Raw genomic sequence first — 25,122 nt, forward strand, 5'->3', positions numbered from 1 at the left:
TTAAATTTTCCTTTCACTAAGGTGCCTGAAAATATGTTTTACATTTCTCCATGCCTACCTTTCTGTTTAGTACTCAAGACTCCTCTCTCAAAGAATTAAAACAGACATGAGATGAGAAATAGAAATCTGCACCTCTCCTATGGGATAAAGTTGGAATTTAAGAGAGCAAAATCTGTAGTGCTAAATTGGGCAAACAGCATGAGAAGCAGCCAAGCTGACCAAAATACTTGCAGTGGACATGCCTTCAACTAAAATGACCACACCACTTGCAAATGGAAAACACATTATTTCAATCCGCTTCTGTGGTTTTTTTTTTTTTTTTTTTTGAGAGAGAGTCTTGCTCTGTTACCTAGGCTGGAGTGTAGTGGTACAATCTCAGCTCACTGCAACCTCTGCCTCCTGGGTTCAAGCAATTCTCATGCCTCAGACTCCCAAGTAGCTGGGACTACAGGCATGTACCACCACACCTGGCTAATTTTTTGCCTTTTTGATAGAGACAGGGTTTTGCTATGTTGGCCAGGCTGGTCTTGAACTCCTGGCCTCAAGTGATCTGCCAGTCTTGGCCTCCCAAAGTGTTGGGATTACAGGCGTGAGCCATCATGCCTGGCCTCAACCTGCTTCCTTTCAACATTAAAGGTAAATGAACATATTACTGCTAAAAGGGGGAATAAAAAGTAAATGAACTCAGATTCTCAGGTTTCCCTTAGAGTGAATGGAACCCTTCCAAATGGCAGTAGTTCCAAAGTTCAGCTCTTGCAAGATTACCTACGAATGAGTTATGGTGACAGCAAATCCATCATTATTATGAAGGCAGAGTTTTAGATGGCTGAATAGAGCTTTCCATTCTTTTTTAACCTGTAGCAGAAGACATCAGAGTTGACAGAGGTTTTGCCACGATAACATAGGAGGGCCTCTGAGTTACACTTTTATCCCTCTCAGGGTCACCTATCACCAAAATCTATTTATTTCTTTGTTTCAATATTTATGCATGTCCAATATTTTGCCCCTACATATTATTCTTGCTCCTACACAGTATTCTTCCACTTGAGCCCATGAGTGCTTTCTACATAGCAAGCACTATGCAAGACGGTAGGGATCCAAGAATGAACAAGCTCCCATCCCTGCCTGGGCTTATAGTCCAAGGGGACAAAACTTCGTAAATATGTGAGATGAGTTATGTAGAAGTTTGAGCAACGTGCTATGGAGAAATATCTTACTGAGTCTAAAAGGCAAAAAAGCTAAAGTAACCATCATGCAAACCTGGAAACAATGCCTCAGTAGAATCATCACCAAATTAAAATAGCACATCAACTCCATTTTTCAAACTGGAGAGTTTTTTTCTATTTTGATTTTTCTTTGAATTTCATATTGCTGTAAACTGATAAAAAATTTTTGCAAAAGCATAAGAAAGAGAGAGAGTGAGACAAATTGATTATATTTTTTTTAAAAAAAGTTTGTTGGAAGTTCCTTTTGTGGTCCCAGATTATAATAAAGCACATTGAAACACCATCAGAAACAAGTTTGCCTTGGAATCAACTCTCTAGAGATGAAAAGGTGACCCAAGAGGTACCTTCCAATGTAAAGATCAATCATTTAATGTTTGGAATGTATCCTTCTGAAGATAGCATTTGAATATTTTTTCAATTTGAAAATGAGATTATAAACAACTATAAAGAAGACTTTCCCCAAAACGCTAATGTTAACAACATTGCCAAGTTCTATGAAAATGATTCTATTTCATTATGAGGAAAATTATGCTAGGGCACATAACATATATATCCTGTAAAGAAAATGGTTAGCAAGGGCTTAAGAAAGGGCAAATGGCTGTCAACAATCAGGCACAGCAGCAATCAGGCACAGGCTAGAGCCAGCTGTGGAAAGAGTGTCACAAGTCACCCTGGCTAGCATGACTTCCCCTGGTAAGCTTGCTGGAAAGCATGAATTTGTCAAGAGGGTTCGTTTTGGGGAAAAAAACAGGGGCCAGCAGAACCTCAGAACTAAAGGCCATGGATTTGGAAGCTTGGGAAAGAATCTGTACAGGAGAAGTTAGTGCCCATTCCCCGAACCTAGGGCTAAATAAGTTGCAGAGGAAAGATGTTGAATAACCCAGGACCAATCACAGATGTAGGTGCCGAACACATATATGCCAGAGAGTTATTTGAGATCAGTTACCCTAATCTCTCACTTGACAGAAGATGAAGCTGAGATCCAGAAATGGGAAAAGACTTACAAACTTCACACAGTGCCGGAGCCAGAACCTAAACCTGAATGCCAAGTGACTGTACTTTCCATCACCCGCTTTGTTCTTTTCACGGAGAATCATTCAGAAAATAAAGCATGTTGATGAGAAGCGGGTGCATGAGTGGAGCAGGCTGGGAGCATGAGGCTAGCATGAGTGAACACTGGTGGTAAAGATTTCAATCACTGAGAACCCAGGTGATTCCTGATTTTAGGTTATATGCATTTGAAGGATTTTGGTTTACTTTAAAAAATGTAGTCTCACGTTGTTGTCCAGGCTGAAATACAGTGGCATGCACATAGCTTGAACTCCTAGGCTCTAGTGATCCTCCCACCTCCACCTCCTGGGTAGCTGGGACTACCACTGCATACGACCACATCTGACTAATTTATTATTATTATTATGACTTCTTAGAGATGGGGTCTTGTTATGTTGCCCAGGGTGGCCTTGAATTCCTAACCTCAAGCGATCCTCCCAACTCAGCCTCTCAAGTAGCTGGGATTACATGAGGCTTGTTTTCTAATTTTATTGCCAACAATTTTGTTCCCCACTAATACTTTTCCTTCTCCAACAACTCCATAAACTTATCAAGATGGCTCAAATGTCATTCTAAATTTGTTTTTTAGTTATAATCTACCTATTGTGCACATGTGGCACATCAATGAGTTTACATGATGGGTTCATCCTGCAGAAATGTTATCTACCTTTATAAGTATGTATATAAAAATGTTTGCACATATGACTTTCAAAAAGTATGTAAAGCAAATATTTAAAGTTCATCTTGCAGACTCATTATTGAAGGTATGTGTGTTGCTTTTCAAGGCTTATGAGAAGTGAGTTTAAATAACAATAAACCTAAGTAGAAAAGCCTAAATCTAGTTATCTCCTTGATACTATAACCTAAGCACAAGAGTGTAGTCAAAGGCTCTTATTTTTGCATGCCCAGCATTGATTCACTCTTCATTTTGTAACAACCAGGGTGTCATTTTTTTTTTTAGAACCAGTGCCTTCCACCTTTCATTTCATATGATTCTGATGGACATGAGCCCAGTTCCTGGTACGAGGTGTGGGTCTGACCTAGGTGATTAGTTCAAAGATTGAAACGCAAGCCGGCTGGGCATGGTAGCTCACGCCTATAATCCCAGCACTTTGGGAGACCGAGGTGGGCGGATCATGAGGTCAGGAGATGGACACCATTCTGGCTAATACGGTGAAACCCTGTCTCTACTAAAAAATAAAAAATAAAAAAATTAGCTGGGCGTGGTGGCAGGCACCTATAGTCCCAGCTACTTGGGAGGCTGAGGCAGGAGAATGGCGTGAACCTGGGAGGTGGAGTTTGCAGTTAGCTGAGATCACGCCACTGCATTCCAGCCTGGACGACAGGACGAGACTCTGTCTCAAAAAAAAAGAAATGTAAGTCAATCCAGCCAATAAAAGTCAGAAATTTTGTCTTGAACTATTGGAAAGAGCTCTCTTTCCAGTGGGGTTGCTAAGCCAGCAAGAAGTAATCCATTTGCTGATATTGGCCATCTTATCAAAATTTATTTCTTAAAAATGGTCACTTCAGTGGTACCTATACTCAAATTATGATGATACAGAGAAGATTAGCATGGCCCCTGCACAAGGATGGCATATGAATTTGTGTAGTTCATATATTTCAGAGAAGGAAAAGGGTGCAGAAAACATACTTAATGAAGTAATAGCTGAAAACTTTCCAAGTCTTGGGAGAAAGATAGACATCCAGATCCAGGAAGATCAAGGAACTCCAAATAGAGTCACCCCAAACAGGTTCTCTTGGAGGCACATTATACTCAAATTGTCAGAAGTCAAAGTCAAAGATTGAATCCTAAAAACAGCAAGAGAAAAGCATCAAGTCACATATAAGGGAAACTTCATTACATTAATAATGAGTTTCTCAGCAGAAACCTTATAGGCCAAGAGAGAATGGGATGACATATTCAAAGTACTAAAAGAAAAAAAAATGCCAGCCAAGAATATTATACCTAGCAAAGCCATCCTTTAGAAATTAAGGAGAAATAAAAACTTTTTCAGACAAGCTAAAACTAAGTGGATTCATCACCACTAGATTGGCCTTACAAGAAATGCTCAAGGAAGCCTTACATCTAGAAAATAATCATCATCATGAAAACATGCAAAACATGGCTATAAAACTCACTGGTAGGGACAATATATAAGGAAGAAAGAGAAAAGAAGCAAGGCAATACACAAAAGAAGAAGAGAAACCTATCACTACAGGGAACATCTAAGTGCAAAATTAAATAATAAGAGAGGAAGTAAAGAACAAAATATACCAAACAACCAGGAAACAACGAATAAAATGACAAGAGTAAGTCCTCACCTATCAATAATAACCTTGTATGTAAATGGATTAAATTCTCCAATTAGAAACATAGGATGAATGGATTTAAAAAAAAAAAGATCCAATTATATGCTGTTGACAAGAAACTCACCTCACATGTAAAGACATATACAGACTTGAACTGAAGGGATGGAAAAAGATATCCGACACAAAGAGAAACCAAAAGCAAGCATAAGTAGCTACACTTATATCAGACAAAACAGACTTCAAGTAAAAAGCTCTAAAAAGAGATAAAGAAGGATATTATAACAAAGGGATCAATCAAGCAAGAGAATATAAGAATTGTGAATATATATGCACCCAACACCAGAACACTGATATATATATATATATAACAAATATTATTAGATCTAAAGGGAGAGATAGACCCCAATACAGTAGTAGTTGCGGACTTCAACACCTTACTCTAAGCATTGGACAGATCACCTAGAAAGAAAATCAACAAAGAAATGTTGGAATTAAACTGCACCAGAGACCAAATGGACTTAACAGACATTTACGTAACATTTCACCCAACAGCTACAGAATACACATTATTATCAGCAGATGCAACATTCTCCAGGATAGACCATATGTTACACCACAAAACAAGTCTCAACAAATTTTGATAAACCAAAATTATATCAAGCATCTTCTCAGATGACAACCAAATAAAACTAGAAGTCAATAACAAAAGGAATGCTGGAAACTGTACGAGTATATGGAAATTAAACAACATACTCCTGAACAACCAATAAGTGAAGGAAAAAATTAAGAATGAAAATAGGCAAATGATCTAAACAGCCATTGCTCAAAAGAAGACATACGAATGGCCAAGAAATATATTTTCAAATACCCAGCATCACTAATCATCAAGGAAACGTAAATCAAAACACCAATAAGATATCATCTCACCCCAGTTAGGATAGCCATTATCAAAAAAAAAAAAATAACAAATGTTGGTGAGGATGGAGAAAAAAAAGGAACACTTTACACTGTTGGTGGGAATGTCAATTTGTACAGCCACTATGGAGAACTGTATTGAGGTTCCTTAAAAACTACAAATAAAACTACCATATGATCCAGAAATCCTTCTACTAAGAATGTATATAAAGGAAAAGAAATCATCATATCAAAAAGACATCTGCACCTCCATATTTATTGCAGCACTATTCACAATAGCCAAGATATGGACTCAGCCTAGGTATCCAACAACGGAATAGTAGATAAAGAAAATGTGATATATATACACACAATGGAATATCACTCAGCCATAAAAATAATTTAAATCCTGTCATTCACGGCAACATGGATAAAACTGGAGGATATTATGTTAAGCGAAATAAGTCAGGAACAGAACTAACTAAACACCACATGTTCTCACTCATATTGTGGAAGCTAAAAAAAGATGATCTCATAGAAATGAAAAGTGGAAGAGATGATACAAGAGGCTGGGAAGGATAAAGCAAAGAGAGGGTTAGGGAGATTTGTTAAAGGATGAAAAATTATAGCCAGATAAGAGGAATAATTTCTCATGTTAAAAAAACATTGTAGGATGATTATAGTTAACAATAATATATCATTCCAAATGGCTAGAAGAAGGGTATTGAATGTTCCCAACATAAAGAAATGAAAAATGTTTGAGATGAGGGATATGCTAATTACACTGATCTGATCATGCAATACATTATATGTATTGAAACATCACTAGGTATCCCATAAATATGTACAAGTATTATATTCCAAGTAAAAAAATACATTTAATTTTAAAAGGCTACATGAACTACATAAAAAAGTAGAACTGAGACGAAGTATGAAGATGGAAATTACTGCCAATGTTACTTGAATACCTGGAGATAGCACAACCCTTATGGGTAGGTGGTAGATTATTCACAAAAAAGGCTGCAAAAATATCTTTTTACCTCTATATATACTTCCCTGGGCAATGTAACCTTAACGCTTTTCCATCAAGAGGTAGAGTCTGGTTCTCCACTCCTTGTATGTGGACTTGGCCATGTAACAGGTTTTGTCCAATGAGTCATTAACAAATGTTATACAAGTAAATGCCTAAAAGGTACTTGAGCATGGAGTTTTCCTTCTCCTGTTAGGGGAACCTTTCTCCCACCAGGAAACATGCCCAGGCTAGCTTCCTGGAAGAGGAGAGATCACATGGAAAGCTATTCCAGCCATCTCAGCTGAGCCCCAGACATGTGAGGCCATTTGTGACCATCAGCCCCAACCAAATAGTCCAGATAAGAAGCACCCAGCCAACTCACAAGACTGTGACCTTATATATAACTATTATTTTAAGCCATTAAATTTCGAGGTGGTTTGTTGCAAAATAAAAGGAAATTGATAAAGTATTAAATTACATATTTTTTTCAGCAATTTGAATTGTTTTATCATCTGTAACCAAAATAAAAATAAAAATAAAAATACCCAGTGCTGGCCGGGCACGGTGGCTCATACCTGTAATCCCAGCACTTTGGGAGGCTGAGGTAGGTGGATCACCTGAGGTCAAGAGTTTGAGACCAGCCTGGCCAACACGGTGAAACCCCGTCTTTACTAAAAATACAAAAATTAGCCAGGTGTGGTGGTGGGTGCCTGTAATCCCAGCTACTCAGGAGGCTGAGGCAGGAGAATTGCTTAAACCTGGGAGCCAGAGGTTGCAGTGAGCTGAGATCACGCCATTGCATTCCAACCTGGGCAACAAGAGTGAGACTTTGTCTCAAAAAAAAAAAAAGGAAAATACCCAGTACCAAAGCTAGCATATTTGATACCGAGAGCAGATAATTATTAATACCCTCTTCCTCCGTAAAACAAAATTCTTTTCAGTTATAATCACGTAATTAGTAATTATTATTTTTTCTTAATTTGCTTTTGTTTTGAAATAATTAACAATTAAAAAGAAAATTAAATTTTTAATGTAAAGCTATTATTCAAATATATCAGAGATCTTCATGCATAAACTTAAATTTGCACTTACCAAAGAAGAAATAGTACACTTCATGGTTTGTATTTTATTTTATTGTTTTAAATGTTAAATACAAGTAAATGCTCCAAGTAGTCTCACTGAATGACAGAACTAACTCGACCTGTTTCTTTATCTTTCAATCATTTTTCTATGACTGTCTAGTTCAAATATATTGTTCAAATGCAGAAATATATGCTACCAAGGTTTTAGAGACACTGACTGTGATGTGATCTCTAATAATTCCAAACCACTATGAATTTATAGCTAAGTTCATGTATGCTAAGACTTCCTGGAGAGCTAGGAGTTCCCCAGAGTAATTCTATGTAGAATACGATGTGTCTTAAAAGATAAACTTTTAAGTGTGCTAAAATGTAATAAATATTAACAATAATAGTCATTATTTTAAAATACAACAGAACTCCTGGCAATTACTTAGAACTTAGATTGACAGCTTTTTTCCAGAGACGAGTATTTTTATCACTTTAATTGCCTGAATTGCCAGTTCATGGTGATAATAGAATACACACAAAATTTTAGTTGGTTTTATTATTGTTTTAAAACTTTCTACAAACAATGCGTCCCCTCATTGTCTGTACCTGGAGCAGACCACTCTCATCCCCCCTGCCCTTGAAATGCCACTGTGAATAACACTGGAAATAAGCTTCATTCATGTTGAGAATTATATTCTCCAAAGGACTCTGACTGAAGCACAACAGAAGTGTTTAATGAATACGTTTGCATGTGGGAGAAAGTTCCCAGCAAGATAATCTCAATATTGACCTAAAATTTCCAAGTTTCCTAGAAAGAGAAATGAAGATCGTTGATGACTCTAAGTATTTCAGTACAGTGACCAGGTAGAACTAACTTAACATTGGAGGAAAAAGTGCTTAAATAGTCTTCACTGTGATGCTCTATTGCAATTTACTGTAAAAGCCTTCTAATTCCAGAAAATTATTATGGTTCTCTGGACCAAGACAAGCCAACAAACAATAACCTATCTCCAATTAATCATACACCCCTTTAAGGTGAGTTCCCTCTTTCAGGATTCAAGAAAAGCCTCAGATTTTCTTGAGAGCGCTAAAGATATTACACAATGAGTCATAGAATTAGAAGAATGAAACTGATCACATGATGCCATTAATCTATATAAACCTATTCCCATTGAATGTCCATTTGACTTGACTACATATGTTATTCATCTGCTTTATAGCTGGTCAGTTGTATCTTAGTAAATTAAATCCCCTTCAGACTGAAACATATTTTATTCTCTCCAATATGTGCCTTTCTGCTACATTTTATTCCATTTGGTATACTTCCTAATCAATTCTTTTGTGAGCTTCATTTCATTCAGCACAATGTATCCACTGTTGGGATTTATTTCTTTCAGAATGATTTAAATCTATTTTGCTCGATGCTGCTTTAAAGCTACTGTATGCACTATCAATTCCCATCCACTGGGCCATGTGGTCTGGTTCATACTCCATCTTCTTGGTTGAGGAAAGATGTACTTTCCTAGCTTGGTCTGATGTGAAATGACAGTTGCTTTTTATCTATCCTGGCAATGGCTGTGGACTGAATAATAAGAATGATATGTAGCCATGTGTAGGAATGTCAGTGTATTTCAGGCACCCAAGGTTGAGATGGGTAACAGCGGGCTCCTAATATCCTTATTATGAAGTCATCCTTCAGAATCTATGCTTCTAAAATTCTAGGTATCATTTCTGACAGAGGAAATGCAACACACAATCATCAAGCACTCTCATAAATCCTTGCTGACTTAAGGACAGCAGAAGATTGCCTTCTTTGGTAGTATTAATTGTGAGTCACTTTTAATTTTGGTTGGCCCAAACTTTATGTTCTTTCTTAGTCTTCAGAAGTTCATTTTGCACCATAAAATTATTTTATTCTTCATAGAGAAAAAAACAAAAGGCAATGAAAGACTTGATTTTAATAACCTTTTTGGTGACTCACCTTCTAATTAAGAAAACTAGAAAAGGTCTGGGGGGAAAGCCCAAAGAGGTGAACGAATAAAAGAACAAATCATGTTGCTGGCTATGAGCAGATCAGTCGATTTGAAAGGCTGAGTGTAAATAGGGAAAGTCTGGAAGGTTAGGCTAAAAAAGTACATTGAGGTCAAGGTTAAGTGGACCTCAGAAGCCAGGCTAAGGGTTTGTGGCTGTATCCCAAATGCAAGGAGGAGTGAAGGTTTTTCAACGTGGAGTTGACATGATAAAAGCACATTGTTCCTATAAAACCAGTTGCAACTTCCTAAAATAAAATGAACTAAACTCATGGTGGTGGGTAATCATGCCCAGAATGTGACAGTGGAAGAGAACACCTTGTTCAAAAGAAAGGTATTTCCAGTAGAAAGAGAGAGGAGAGGAGAAGAGGTGAAGAGGGAAAATCCTTTTTGGAAACCAGGAAAATTAGGCAGAAGTGCATTTAGTGAACATATTTAAAAAGTAGCAACATAATATACATTATATAGCAGAACAAATGCCAACATGATCAAACTTAAAAAATAAAAAGATTGGTGGTATGGAAGATATGAGACCCCTAGGAGAAAGTGACTATGCTTAATTGGAGATAACTTTGCATATTTTGGAACACAAATATATGAATGCTCTTGATTGGATTTGCTTTATTTTTAAGAGACTATAGCATTTCAGTATAGTATAGTATAGTATAGTATAGTATAGTATAGTATAGTATAGTATAGTATGGTATTTCCACAGATATTGATCCTAATAGGACATGAAATTCAAGAAGGAAGGATGCTACTAAAAGTGAAATTCTGAGTATATAATTATGAAAATTGACAACAAAGAAGGAAAGTTGGGGAAGCTTGAGGTTGGGTAAGCAGTGAAAGAAACCAAACTAGTATAACTGTATGGGGCATATTCTAGTGAACTCAGATTTTAAGAAGTCACTTATGAAAACCATGCTCAAAGGAAGAAAATAAGTCTACTGTTGGAAAATGGTTTTTAAAAAAAGAAATCCCAAATGACAGAGAAAAGGCAGAATGATTAAAATCAAGCTCTTGTTTTGTCGTTATTTTCTCCATCATGAAATTATATCTTTGGGCTAGATTGATGAGTGAAAAGTAAAAAAGAAAAAAGAAATGAAAGAATGAGGCCCTAGAGAGCTTATGAGACATAGGAGATGCCTGGTGTCTAGACCTACACAAATAGTATCTTATTTTACGATAGCAACAACAAAAAAATTCTTATAGATCTGATCACGGAAACAATGTTACTAATATTTGAAAAAATACAGATAAAAAGCAAATTTAGGCAAATATTTTTGTTGATTTTTTTAAGGAGGAACAGAAGATTCTAAAAATAATAAGACACTAAAATTGTAAAAAATTATATTAAATATATGATATATGAGCACATTGAAAAGATAGTAGCAACTTTTAAGAGCTAGTACACCTTTTTACCTAGAATGAGCTAGGCCAAATCAATCTCTCTCTTTCTCTCTCTCCCTGGCTCTTCTCCACTCCCTTTCTCTCTCTCTCTCTCTCCCTCCCTGCCTTCTAGCTCTGTCTTTTAGAAACAGTTATTCAGCTGGTAGATCAGTGAGACCATAAATATTATAAATTGATTTCAATAAGACATCTAACAAAAATCCCCCATGATATTGCTTGCAACAAATAAAATAAATGAGATACAATTCATAGCAGATCAATTAACTCCACCAAAAAAAAAACGTTGATCCATGAATCAATGTCCTTAAACCTACCCACAAGACTCTATCCTTGCCTCCAGACTGTTGAATAAAACCCAGAAATCTGTGTTCTAACAATAGGCTAAACCCAAAGACCCATATATGCAAAACAAAGCAAAAGTACCCACTTAGATCTGAAAACTCAATTTCCCAAGCAAGGGATGGGAGAGTTTTGCTGGGCAGTAGCTTATATAAACATAAAAGCCCAGAAAGCACTGGTTGAGTCTGAGCTATGTTACAGTAACATGGGGCAGAGGCCTGGCCTCCCTGGAAGTTGCCCCGCTCATACACAACTGTCGGCATGTCCTGGGTGGGATGCGGAATGAAATGTTTCTCCCAATCCTCAGGTTCCACGAGTCTAATATCAATATGAATTCCTGCCTGGTGACCTGTGTGAGTATTGCTAAACAACTGTGGAGGAAGAACGCAGAAAACGAAGGCGATTACAAGTTTTTCTAAAGCCACTGATTTTATCACAAGCCACATACAGAAACCTTCCCAATATCTGCTAATTACCAGAAGGTACTGATCCTCCAATATCTAGCAGTAGGACACACACCCCAGCTGACCAAACCATGAGTTTAAGACAGGCAGAAAAACCTAACATCTCCCTACCATGACAAAGGCAACTAGAATTGCCAAATCCTATACACAAAACATTTAATTTATAACAGTTAAAACCTGGCCTCTGACCAAGTCCAAAAGAACTATGTCTTATTTCACTTGCTCTTGAATATGTCTCTTGCAGAGATAAATGGCTCTGCTCTTGGCCAGTCCTCCCCTCTGTGTAGTGTTTTGTTTAGCTGGGCTTATGACAAGCCAAGAGTTGATGCATCTGCTTGAATGTATAATTTACCTCTCTGGTCAACTTAGCTTTTTTTTCCTTGACAATATTATGTCAAACAATCACATCACAACTGGCTCTGATCTCTTTGTTGTTAGCTAATAAATTAAAGAGTATTTATTATCTGCAATCCTTTTTTCCTCTTTTAATGGTGACACATTTGTGGTGAATTACAGGGCAGCTTTATAAACTAGGCTCCAGGCCAGTCTCAGGCCCTGCGTCCATGTGAACGTTCCTTCTCCCGGTTGGCCTCCCGGACTGGTGGTAAATCAAGGCAGCTGTCACAGCACACTAAGTTAGTGTGCGTCATTGGGGAGAGCAGGAAGTGTTGGGGGTATAATTCTGTCCATCAAACTAATATGTTATATCAGTAGCTTTGTAATCTTCTGCCATAACTTATGGGAAGTGACACCTAAGAATTCACTTTGAAGGCAATGTGTTTCTTAGACTTCAAGTCAAAACAGACCCGATTCACAGCAACAGTTCCTCTGTTTACATGAGTGGATTTCTAGTGCCAGGGAACCAGGTCCCTATCAATGTGGCAGTATTTAACACGCTCCACCACCGGCTGGACTCTGTTTACAGTCCTCACAGCAGGATTTGTAAACTTTTCAAACAGGGTTTCTTCTCTTCTTTTTGTTACCCTTGCCTTAACCTCCAGTAGCGGCATAGATAAACATGCTCCTTGAATGTTATCATGACAAAGCAAACCTCTGACAGACGGGAATGAATGGGTGACCCATTTCCCTTGTCCTGTCCCCTTCAACCTTTGTCTTGACAAATGTGGGAAATGGCTCTGGAGGACAGAAGAATACTCACACTGCTATGATAGCAGTGTCAGCTTTGTGCTGTTGCTAAATGTCCACACGATACTTAGAAGTGACAGGAGATAACCTTCAATGGACAGTGTGCTTTTCTAAGTCATGACATCAGTGTGACCAGACTTAGACAGTGTGTCCTCTGAAAGCAATGCCTTATTTTCTAGGATTTGCTGTTGGATTGTCCCTGTCTTCCCCGCTCTCTCTTCCTTGGCTGTTTTTCTCAGCAGGCCAATGAGAGAAGCCCTTTGGGGAAGATTAAGTAGTTTTGTGAGCTGCCATCTGATGGAAAAGAAATCTACAAGAACTGTTCAAAGGAGCTCTTCCTCCCCCAGGCACAAGACTAAATATGCACAGTAAAGAAATTTGAAAAATGCCTTCCCTTGCCATCCCCAATACCCCTTTGATTGATAGCAGAGAGGGTTTGCTATGATAATTCTACTTTGACAGGTCCCAGGCATAAATCCCACAAAGTTGTTGCTCTAGTTTGACAACCTTGGAGGGCTCCAGTTAGGAACAGGAAACAGGCCTCTATTTTTCACCCTCAATGCTCCTTCAGGTGCAAAGAAAAGACCGTATGGAAAAAATAAATTCTTATCTAAGGGGAAAACCAAATTCAAAGCAGTTTTCGTACTTATTCATCAGAAAGAATGTCCAATGGAGAAAAGATGTGACCTCAGTCCTGCTTCCTCAAACTTAAATTTAAATGCTCCAAATACGAGATTTGAAACCTATTCCTGATGAGAAATGGATACCCTTTTTTCATTTTTTGGTTTTCCAAAGTTGTGTTAGTATTCTCCTTCAAGGTCAGCCTGGAAATGTATCATAATATTTTATAAAAATCATTACTTACAAATGAAAGTACATACATATAACATCCATAATTTATCATCAAAGTTTGCAATGTGCCACCCTCTGCATCTCATTATATATCCACTCAATTCTCATAACCACCTTAAATGAGTAGAGTCTCAATTTATAGGAATGCAGTTAAAAAGAGAGTCAAACTAATGAATTTTTTCCAGCATACATCTTTCAATCTTGCTTCACAAAATGCCAGGGCATCTTTGGGAATCAGTGTACCTTCCCTCTCCCCTTCTCCAGCTGAAGAATGATAACTCAGCAATGAGAATCTTAGTCATGAAATCATATTTAACTGTGTTAAATGAAAAATTTGTGACCCAGTGAGGTGGCTCACACCTGTAATCCCAACATTTTGGGAGGCCGAGGCAGGTGGATCACCTGATGTCAGGAGTTCAAGACCAAAGTGGCCAACATGGCGAAACATCATCTCTACTAAAAATACAAAAAAAAAATTAGCCAGGTGTGGTGGCACATGCCTGTAATCCCAGCTACCCAGGAGGCTGAGGCAAGAGAATCACTTGAACCTGGGAGGCTGACGTTGCAGTGAGCTAAGATTGTGCCATTGCACTCCAGGCTGGGCAACAAGAGTGAAACTGTCTCAAAAAATAAATAAAAATAAATAAATAAATAAATAAATAAATAATTAATTAATTTGTGGTTTGCTGTAAGTTAACCAGGCAATTAAATTAAACAGAACCATTCTCCAAGCATTTTAGTCGATCTACCTGGAAATGCAGTGTTGTGATCTATTAAAAAATATTAAGTGATCAAACCCAGGCAAATATTTAAAAAGAAGCAATATTTTCTATTTCTTTAAAACTTGTCAGAAGATGAATATTTTTCTTCCAATTGTCTACCTCTTTGAAAGTGAGACACAGTTTTCTCTTGGCTGTAGGATTCCATTCTAATATTAAGAAAGAGTTCATAAAGCTCTAATACCATAAGAGTGGATTCCCCTTCCTTCATGGGTGCCATCAGAGTTCTGCAGAAGGTCTGTACCTACTGAGAGCTGCTGACAACAGGGAAGAAAGAATCCAGTCTTGGAACACTCAGTAAAAGTTGGTTCTTTAATTTAATAAGATTAAAACACAAGGACTTCACCCTGGATCACGAATTTAACCTCCTTTTCTAGGGTATTTTATGACAGAAGCATCTCACTGAGAATCTAGCCACCTGCTAGGAGTACTCAAGCATAGCTGTGCCAAGAAAGTCGGTGAGGAAAGCAAGAATAGAAAACAGCAAGCTGCCCATAAAAATGGGGAGTAATATCTGAGTTTTTTTAAGTCATAGAGCAGCTTGAGCAAATCTCAAGAAAAATAAACTTCCTACATAATTCTTTCTCACTCCATTGCCCCTCTAAACAGCAAACAGGATATGAGTCCTTGTAAATACCTATAAATTTTCAGGGAGAAAAACAAGTCTGATCTTTGTGTACAGAGTTCTAGGCTGTAAGGAACATGGTTAGATTTCTGTTTCCCTTAGAGGAAGATGCCAGAACAGCATTTTCCCATGAAGTGTTGATAAGAAAGGCATTTAGTATTTCATAGGATGAGGCTGCTGTGAGTGGGTGGTATGACATGATAAATTATGGCCAATGTCATATTAAAAATTACAGGCTCTTCCACACATGCTCACTCTGTTCTCAAGCCAATGATATGTTATCCTGCACAAAGCCTTCCGCTGTGGCAGATGTGATAGAGATGTTCCTCTCCCAGAAAAATTCTGGAATTCTTCAAGGTTTAGAGGTGAGGGCCATCTTTGTGGTCCATAAGCAAAAACTAAACTGAACTCATACTTTCTGCAAATGTAGCTCTGCTTACATCTGACTTTCCACCTTGATCCGTGTCCTTCCCTCAGGCATTCAATCTACTTCTCTGCAATATAAGCACAAAATCTGGGGCTAGGAAGGCATTTTAAAATTAGAAAATCGTCTTTATCCAACCCTAAAGAGGCATGTCTTAGGATGTTAAGAAATGTTTTTGACAGACTCTTCAGAGACTCCCAAAGAGAGAACTTGCTCTTGAAGAAGATGAGGCTAGGGTTGGAGTCTGGTGAAGTATTACCTGGATATGTTAAGGAACTCTGTAAAACCTGACATGAAGTCAACAATTGCCCAGATCAGGGTATCTCAACCTCAACACTATCAATATTTCAGACTTGATCATTCTTGGTTGTGGGGACTGTCCTGTGCACGGTAGGATGTTCGGCAGCATCCCTAGCCTATATCTACTACATGCCAGTAGCATACTCCTGCCCTGGGGGTACAAAAATTAAAAATGTATCCAGACATTACTAAATGACTCTCGGGAGTCAAAATAGCTCCCAATTGAGAGCCACTGTCCTGGACTATTGGGGTAAGGTCATTCCACTGAATCTCTGCAGGCCACACGTTTTCCAATGAAGACGGCTAGATTCACAAGCATATATGGACACCTGTGTCCTTTCCCCATTATTTGAGAAAACATGATAGGACTGCATATAACAATACCCTTCCACTTGGACTTTTTAGAAAAAATGCAGGTGCCTTCACTGTTGTTCCAGGGAGTCTCTGCTGGGATGACTTTTGTCTGCTCCAAATATTCTCAACCTCCGGAAGGCACTCCCATCTCTTTACATGGCAGTCTCAGGGTGTCAAGAAGAGGGTAGGGCCCCACATGCAAATGCTTTCTAAGCCTCTGATACATCATGTTTGCTAATGCCCTACTGACCAGAACAAGTCACAAGGTCAAGCCCCCATTCAAGAGGTGGGTAGAGAAACTCTACTCTTGATAGGAGGAATACTACAGACACCTTGCTGGGTTGGGGGGGCGGAAGGCGGGGGGGGATTCATGCATACAGGGATAGAATAAAAGTGGCCATTTTTAACAATCTATCACACTAGGTGAATGGATTTCATAGCAAGTACTTTTCTAGCCAGAGTATTCCAGTTTTATCCACAGCCGAATCTCTCAAAAGGATCTATAATTATTTTCCAAATAGCAAATGTGTTTGGTTGTCACAGAGGCCCTGGGCTCTGAAACAGCTTGCTCAGTACCCTTCAACTAAGCTCATTCCATAGGGTTTCATGGTTAATAGCCAGACTACCTCGCCCAATGTTAAGGATGTTGCCTCAAATTCTGAAAAACCCCAAGACTCCCTCACTTTTCTCCATGCCTTAAAGACAGAAAAATCCAGCTTTCAGTATAGCATTGTGGGGAAATATCAAACTAGAAATCAGAAAATGTAGTTTTGTATTTTAACCCGGTAAACAGTCATCTATTTAAGTCACTTTATTCTCTCCAAGTCACAATTTCTTGATATGCAACACTGGGTAGTTAAGCTATTCTGGGATAGCTGGGGCAAGAGTGAAGAAGTGAGGGACAGAGGAGGTAAGACAAGATCATCACTGGGATGAGTGAAGCTGGCTGGTATAAAAGAACCTGGAGAATACACGCTCTGTTAATGGCATTTAAATCCATTGTTTTCACTTAAAATACGTTAGCCCAGGATCTGACTGCAATCTGTGACTCTCCAAGACCTGACCTGGCTCTGCTGTTTGTGTCCTCTCCCCTTTTGTATCCCCTCATCCCTTAGCTGTACCCATCTTTGTTATGCAGTTATCCAGTCCACCTGGTCTTTCAGGACAAGGGATACTTGTGTGCAATGCAAAGACAGAGCACAGGCACTGGTCTCTTCCTTCAAGCCATCTTGTTTCAATCCCACACACCCTTTAAAGTGGGATTGCAGTTGACAAAGCTCTTGCTTTTACATGAGCAATGCCAGTTGGACTAATCCGGGGCCGTAATTCTGCTGCACTCACTCCTATCTGCGCTTCAAGAAAGGTTGCAGGACCTAACACTCTTAGACCCTATTACTGTCCCACAGTCAGCTGTGGATTCGTACGGCTTTCCCTGCACCCCTGGTTCCAAGCACTTGCTTGCCCCAGGGAAGACGTGCACCAAAAATATCTGCCTTCTAATGACCCCTCCATTTTAGAGAGAATTCTCGGGAGATTCGAATGCAGAAGAAAATAGGTTGTTAGCCATGAGACATGAGAGAAGGTGTGGGAAAAACCCTGCAACTACTGCAAAGTCCTACCACGAGCTGGTAAGAAGCTGCGTTAGAAACCTGATCTCTGATATGACCACAAGGCTATTTCCATACAGGATTTTTGAGTTTCATTTCCTCCCTTCAGTCCACCAGGACCACTTCAGACCAAACTCATCTCTCCTAATGAGCCTACAGTGGGCCTGGGGTTCCCTTATTTGATGACAAATAACACCAGCAGTACCGCATGGAACCAATCGGGCTGGATTGGAATCCTGGCTCACTGCTGGAAGCCCAAAGGCTGTGAACTTTGGTAGAGTTTCCAACTCTCTTATGTCTCAGCTTCCTCACCAATGAAATATGGACATGGGATTGTGGTGACGATTGAGAAAACAATTGTAGAGTCTTTAGTATGTGGCATATACCGTGTAATACATGTTAGCTGCTAGTATCGTATCTCTGATTTTTATAATGTTGATAAAATAAAATTGTTAACTTGTCTTAGGTATTCCCTTCATGTTAGTTTTATTTGTCTAATTAGATAATATGTTCAAGAACAAGAATGATACATAGTTGTCTTTATCCCCATCCTCCCCTCCTCCACTGCTACTTCCCATCAGCCCAGTGTATTGTATACAATGCATGCCCAGAGCTGTCATAGTATAAGGGCAGGATGTCAAGGCAAAGAAAGCACAGGCCCTCACACAGACATGTGTTCAATTCCTGGCTCTGCTTCTTAATAATTTAGTGACTTTATCCAATTTACCTAACACCTCCAAGCCTTAGGTTTATAATGTATAAAATGCGGGTAAAGTGATTGCCCCACAAGATGGCTGTGAATACAGATCCTTCCCAGTAGGGAGCTCATCAGGGGCATTTAAAAAACGTCTATTTCCTTCCCTTTCCTTCCCTCTCACCATCAGTGAATTGATCAGAATGTGCTCAGAGACATAGGGAAACATACGTGGAAACTGACCTCAACATAACAGACAATTGGAAGGGGGCTAATGTCCCAAAAACAAACACCACTACCTTATAACAGGGCCATGACTCCAGGCGCTCCTCTGCCTACTTATTCCCAGGCACTGGATTTTCAACGCCACTTAGAGATGGCAAAACTGTCATTAACACAGGATCCTCAATAGGACCAGGCAGTGGAGGTCTCAAGTCTTTAAAACATCTCTAGTTCTCCCCTGGATGACGGATGACGCCCTGGATGATATATATAAGAGAACATCCAATATTTTTTAAACTTTTCTTCCCTTGTTGCCTTCCTGTGATTCTCCTCTCCCCAGCAAGCATGCCAAACAAAATATATGTGCTACATGGGTGGACACTGACCTCATGGGGATCACTGTGAATTTTCATGGAACCACTGAATGCTAGTACTGAGATGTACGGCTCCAACAACCTCACTGTGAAGTTGAAGCCTCAGAGAAGTTAAATGACTGGCTCAAAGTCACACAGCTAATCAAGGACAGAAATGAAGCCAGACCCCAGCTCTGCTAGCTCTTGACCAGTGTTCTTTTTCTCATTGTTCTCATGCCTCAGAAGAATACATGGTTCTGAAAACATTTATTAAATCAGTCATGCTCTAAATTCCCACACTGACTTCCCCAGCCTGTATTTGGTGGGATGTAATCAATCACGACTTTCTAGGCCTAAAATCAATGAACTAAAGACATCCAGCAAAAAGCCATTTACACTGGCTTCTTTCTACAGCCCAGAGTATTATACGCACTCCCCTCCCATGTGTTGTCTCTTCTCCATGGCTGGGAATGTACCCTGAGACCTCCTTGTGTGAAGGAAACAGACCCCAGCTGGCCAGCGACACTGCAGCTACAATGTGGACTTCAGCTGCTTCTCTATAGGGCTGCATTCAACGAACTGCATTTGAGAAACTTTTAATATCTACATGGCTCTCACCCAACTGCCGCAAAAACACCAGCTGTACCATGCTTTCTCCTCTAATTTGACAGTCCTAAGAACAGCTCCTGAAGAATGGAACATTCTTCAGGGGAGGGCTGTTAGTTTTGCAGACATTTTAGGAGGCGTAGAAGATGAAAAAGATTTCAAGTTGAAACATCATGTAGGAAAATGGGTAGGAGGTGATGGGAGAAGGAATCTGATGTATACTGAATGCCTGTCATGTACCAGGCACTGGGTTGGGTGAGCTTTCACGGTCCTCACGATACTGAGAGACAAGTGTAATAACCCAACTTTTACAGATGAGAAAACTGAGGCTCGTAAAGATTAAGAGTCTAGCCCAAAGTCATACAGGCAATTTATTATAAAACTGGTATATTTGTTTCCCAGGGAGCTTGCACCAAACTACCATAAACTTGGTGGCTTAAAACAACAGAAATCTATTCCCTAACAGCTCTATATAAGTCCAGCCTCTACCTCCATCTTCATATCTCTTCTCCATTAATCTCTCCTCTGGGTGTCTATTCCAAGGACACTTGTCATTCGATTTATAGCCCCCCTGGATTATCCAGGATGATCTTTTCTTGAGATCCTTAGCTACATCTCCAACAACTCATTTTCCACTGAAGGTCACATTCACAGGCCCCAGGGATGGGATGGAGCGATATGTTTTGGGGGGGCTACCACTCAACTCACTATGGCAAAGTTTTCATCTCAGGCCTGTCTTACTCCACAGCTCATTTTCTCATTACATTGTCAGATTACTTCCTGCCCTTTCCTTTATCTGCTTTCTCAAGGATGACTTTGGCCAAGTTAAAGGTTCCAAGGTAGCCACAGCCACAGTACAGGCAAACACAGCCCCTGAATTTGTTATCCAGAAAGTTTGTGACCAAGTGGAAGCTTAAGTTCCCCTTATACCTTGCTCTTCCTCTAAAAATCAACAGGGAGAACTGCCCTAAATACCTTGCCATTGCTTCTAAACATCAAATGATTGACTCCTTTGTATAGCTCAGCCCTCCTTTTGCAAGAGTAAAAGAGCTAGCAGGTGTCAACGTAAGCTACAGCCACCCACTAATAAGTTTAAGATAAAAGGCCAATATATTTAAATAAGATGCAGACATAATGTAATAGTATTTGTTACCAAGCCCCATCTAATTATATCAATCTTTTATTGCCAGACCCATGAGTACAGGGAACTCTATTATAATTTCTCTTTATAATGATCTCTTCACTATCTGACTCCTCGAACTCTGTAGTAAATTACTCATCCACTAGCAATCATGAGTAAACATCAACTCAATTAAGAATTGATAAATAAACAGTTTACTCCGAGGCTTGTCGTGATACAGACGGGAGAATCACTGGGCGCCTGCCAGCATGAGCTTGGCTGGGAAGTTCTGAGGTGTGGATGGGTTCTCTAAGGCTGTACTGCTTCTGCTGTTTATATGAGATGTTCTGGCTGATGTTTCCTGCTCCTATCCTGTCTTTGGAGACGGAGAAGGACTTATTCAAGTGTCTGCTCTGGGTCTAAACATGGAAGAGCTGCTCATCTTATCCTCACTCTGCACTACATAGCATCTCATATCTGAGAGAAAACCAGTAGGAAAACAGTAAAATGCAAGAAAAGTGGCATAACAGTAAAGTACAAGGAACGCTTGTATATGTCAAGATGTAGGACGACTCGGTGTTGCATGGTTACACAATTGTTATGGGTTGAATTGTATCCCCCAGAAAGATATGTTGAGTCCTAAACCCCAGTACTTCAGAATGTCAGCTTATTTGGAAATAGAGTCATTGCAGATGTAATGAGTTAAGATGAGGTCATGCTGGAGTAGGGTGGGCCCTTAACTCAATATGGCTGGTATCTTTCTAAGAGGATAATGTGAACATGTAGAGAGGAGAACACCACGTGAAGACACAGAAGGAAAAGATGGGCATGTGGTGACAGAAGCAGATATTGGCATGATGCATCTGTAAGTGGTAGCACACCAGGGACTGCCAGCTACCACCAGAAGTGGGGAAGAGGCAAGAGAGGATTCTACCCAGAGTCTTCAGAGGAGCCTGGGCCCACTGGCACCTTTATTTCCCATTTCTGGCCTCCAGAACTATGAGAGAATAAATTTCTGTTGTTTTTAAGCCACCCACGTTGTGATACTTTCTTATGGCAATCCTAACAAACCAATGCAATAGTCAGTAGTCCCGGCGACTCAGGAGGCTGAGGCGAGAAGATCACTTGAGTCCAGGAGTTCTGGGCTGTAGTGAGCTATGCTGACTGGGTGTCCACACTAAGTTCACCATCAATATGCTGACCTCCCAGGAGCGGGGAACCACCAGGTTGACTAAGGAGGAGTGATCCAGCCCAGGTCAGAAATGGAGTAGGTCAAAACTTCTGTGCTGATCAGCAGTGGGATCTCACCTGTGAATAGCCACTGCACTCCAGCCTGGGCAACATAACTAGACTCTGTCTCTTAAAAAAAAAAAATTATTACAATAAGAATAATCAAGCCAGCATTTATTAAGCATCGTTATAAAGCTGAAACTACGCCAAGTATTTTATAGGCATTAGCACAATGAATCTTCACAACTATACTGTGAGGTTAGTACTCTTATTCTTACTTTACAGATATGGAAATAAGGTTGACCATGGCCAACAGCCCCAAAATCATGAAGCTGGTGAGTGGCTACCCTCTCTGTACTACAGGCATACCCTTCAGTCTCCAGGACCCCACACTGTAAGCCTGGTGAGGGCAGGGGTCAGGCAGTGTTATTCAACAGGGCATTCCCCAATTGTACTGCTGGAGCCCAAGGGCTCCTCTGCTACAGGTACAGAGGATGAAGGGAAGCCTGTGCCTGCAGGGGACCCTCAGCCTCCCACTTCCGCTGCATCTGGAACCACTTCACATTCACATTTCATACAGTCAATGCCCACAGAAACTGTTTCAAACCAAGTTATCTGCTGTGAGAAAAAAAAGATTTCAAACAATTATTATATGGGAGAAAATTCTTCGTAGAGGAATTCCAGGTAATAGATACAAAGGGATGATAAAATTAGAAAATTATTCTCCAACCTGTAATGAAATAATGAACTTAGGTCACCATCATCAAAAGATACTCAAACATTAGGTAAAAGGTTGGTTGGGAACTTTACAATGGAAGAATCCAGCTGATTCTTCCAGTGGAAGAACCATCTGAACCTACCAATAAGATACAGTTTTATTTTTAATTTTTTATTTCAATAGGATTTGGGGGAACAGGTGGTGTTTGGTTACATGAATAAGCTCTTTAGTGGTGATTTCTGAGATTTTGGTGCACTTATCACCTGAACAGTGTACACTGTACCTAATATGTAGTCTTTTATCTCTCACCACCCACCCACCCTTTCCCCCAAGACCCCAAAGTCCATTATATAATTCTTATACCTTTGCATTCTCATAACTTAGCTCCCACTTATGAGTGATAACATATGATGTTTGGTTTTCCATTCCTGAGTTACTTCATTCAGAATAATGGTCTCCAATTCCATCCAGGTTGCTGCAAATGCCATTATTTCATTCCTTTTTATGGCTAAGTAGTATTCCATGGGGTGTGTGTGTATGTGTGTGTATATATATATATATATATATATCTCACATTTTCTTTATCCACTCATTGATTAATGGGCATCTGGGCTGGTTCCACATTATGCAATTGCAAATTATACTGCCATAAACATGCATGTCTAAGTATCTTTTTCATATAATGAGTTATTTTCCTCTGGGTAGATACCCAGGAGTGGGATTGCTGGATCAAATGGTAGATCTACTATTAGTTCTTTAAGGAATCTCCACACTGTTTTCCATAGTGGTTGTACTAGTTTACATTATCACCAACAATGTAAAAGTGTTCCCTTTTTACCACATCCATGCCAACATATATATATATATAAAACATATATATTATACATAACATATATAATACATAACATATATAATACATAACATATATATTATACATAACATATATAATACATAACATATATATTATATATAACATATATAATACATAACATATATATTATATATAACATATATAATACATAACATATATATTATATATAACATATATAATACATAACATATATATTATATATAACATATATAATACATAACATATATATTATATATAACATATATAATACATAACATATATATTATATATAACATATATAATACATAACATATATATTATATATAACATATATAATACATAACATATATATTATATATAACATATATAATACATAACATATATATTATATATAACATATATAATACATAACATATATATTATATATAACATATATAATACATAACATATATATTATATATAACATATATAATACATAACATATATATTATATATAACATATATCATATATACATATATTATATATAACATATATCATATATACATATATTATATATAACATATATCATATATACATATATTATATATAACATGTATATTATATACTATATATAACATATATGTTATATACACACATATTGTATATAACGTATATGTTATATACACACATATTGTATATAACGTATATGTTATATACACACATATATAACGTATATGTTATATACACACATATTGTATATAACGTATATGTTATATACACACATATTGTATATAACGTATATGTTATATACACACATATTGTATATAACGTATATGTTATATATACATATATATAACGTATATGTTATATATATGTGTATATATAATATATATTTATTATTATGGCCCTCCTTGCAGGAGTAAGGTGGTGAGTGAGAACATACAATGTTTGGTTTTCCATTCCTGAGTTACTTCACTTAGAATAATGGTCTCCAATTCCATCCAGGTTGCTGCAAATGCCATTATTTCATTCCTTTTTATAGCTAAGTAGTATTCCATGGGGGGTGTGTGTGTGTGTATGTGCAATTTTGATTTGCATTTCCTTGATAATTAGTGATGTTGAGCATTTTTTCATATGTTGGCCATTTGTATATCTTTTTTGAGAATTGTCTATACATGTCCTTAGTCCACTTTTTGATGGGATTGTTTTTGTTTTGCTTTTAGTTTTAAAAATTTCCCAGCTATATTGAGATATAATTAACCAATAAAACTCTATATAGTGTTTAAGGTGCACAATGTAATAATTTGACATATGCTTGTGTATGTATATATACATTAAATATATGTATATATACATAAAACGTAATGATTAGCACAATCAAATTAATTAACACACCCATCACCTCACAGAGTTACCATGATCAGATATTAATTATGCGTCTCAGGATGTGATGCAAT

The 25,122-nt window shown here is 38.4% G+C and overlaps 1 protein-coding gene and 1 pseudogene across 1 annotated transcript in view; one reads left to right on the forward strand and one right to left on the reverse strand.

Annotated features, from left to right (window-relative positions):
- The window catches only part of LRMDA (leucine rich melanocyte differentiation associated), a 1,130,865-nt gene that overhangs the window by 294,062 nt on the left and 811,681 nt on the right, over nucleotides 1-25,122 (reverse strand). The gene's annotated exons all lie outside the window — the stretch shown is intronic.
- Nucleotides 3,797-3,897, forward strand: LOC129481385 (uncharacterized; annotated as a pseudogene).

The sequence above is a fragment of the Symphalangus syndactylus genome, chromosome 4 (genome assembly GCF_028878055.3).
Source record: "Symphalangus syndactylus isolate Jambi chromosome 4, NHGRI_mSymSyn1-v2.1_pri, whole genome shotgun sequence".
NCBI lineage: Eukaryota > Metazoa > Chordata > Mammalia > Primates > Hylobatidae > Symphalangus > Symphalangus syndactylus.